This window comes from Penaeus monodon, chromosome 32 (genome assembly GCF_015228065.2).
Source record: "Penaeus monodon isolate SGIC_2016 chromosome 32, NSTDA_Pmon_1, whole genome shotgun sequence".
Classification (NCBI taxonomy): domain Eukaryota; kingdom Metazoa; phylum Arthropoda; class Malacostraca; order Decapoda; family Penaeidae; genus Penaeus; species Penaeus monodon.
Genome location: NC_051417.1, coordinates 3,743,697 through 3,744,560, shown reverse-complemented (window position 1 = coordinate 3,744,560; position 864 = coordinate 3,743,697). Strand labels below are relative to the sequence as shown.

The 864-nt window shown below is 46.8% G+C and overlaps 1 protein-coding gene across 1 annotated transcript in view; it reads right to left on the bottom strand.

Moving 5' to 3' along the window:
- Positions 1–864, bottom strand: part of LOC119593361 (vegetative cell wall protein gp1-like) — a gene marked incomplete in the record, with an annotated part of 11,762 nt that overhangs the window by 5,365 nt on the left and 5,533 nt on the right.

The following is an 864-nucleotide window of genomic DNA, read 5'->3' as shown; positions in this document are numbered from 1 at the left end:
TATGTGGGGGAGGGCTAGGGGATTTGTGTTTGTGATAATAATAAAAAATACACAAACAGGTCTAATAACGCAAACGGAAGCGTGTTCCCTCCCGTAGCGTTCGAGCAAGAGCATGTCCGAGACTCTCCCTGACCTTTGGGGCGCGAGAGGCCGCAGCAAGGTCATGTCGCGTCAAGACTCCTCCCTTGGTCGTCAAGTTTCCGGCGTGAACTGACGCGAGCCAGAAACTTTTTTCCCTCGTGCCTCCATTTCCATTCGCACTCATATCATGCCAGAACCGAAACGGACCGTTATCGTGAATTTTTATAATGACAGTGGAAGGTATTCTTACAATGCGCCGATCAGCTTCTTGGTGATGTGTACGAACCTTTCTGCGTGATAGAATTAAAAGCCTAGATAATGTAGCTGAAATTGATTTCTATGACCGCATCGCGGTATCGTCAGTAATTTGTTATTTGTATTGATACACACCCATCTCGTAATAACAGTGATGGAGGTAATGGAAGCAACCGGTTGTAAGTTGGCAGTTGAGGGCGCTGAACAAATGCAGCTGATTGTGTCAGAATAAATCCTCTTCCTGCGATTACGGCTCTTGAAACGGGCGATGAAAAGCACGTCTGAGTACTGTTATATAACAAAGCTACAGCAAAAGAAGATTTTGTACATGTAAGCGCGGGTATCGCTCCATCAATCTTAATGCCACAAGAAAACTATACAAAGTCCTTCGTTGTCCTTCAGTGAGGAAGGACAGAGCACCTCTTGACGTCAACGTGAGCGATATACAAACCGTAAAGCCAGGCGTGCATGACCAATTTCGCCCCGGTCACCACTGGACTCCAAAGCTGGTGCTTTGCGTGCGTGTGT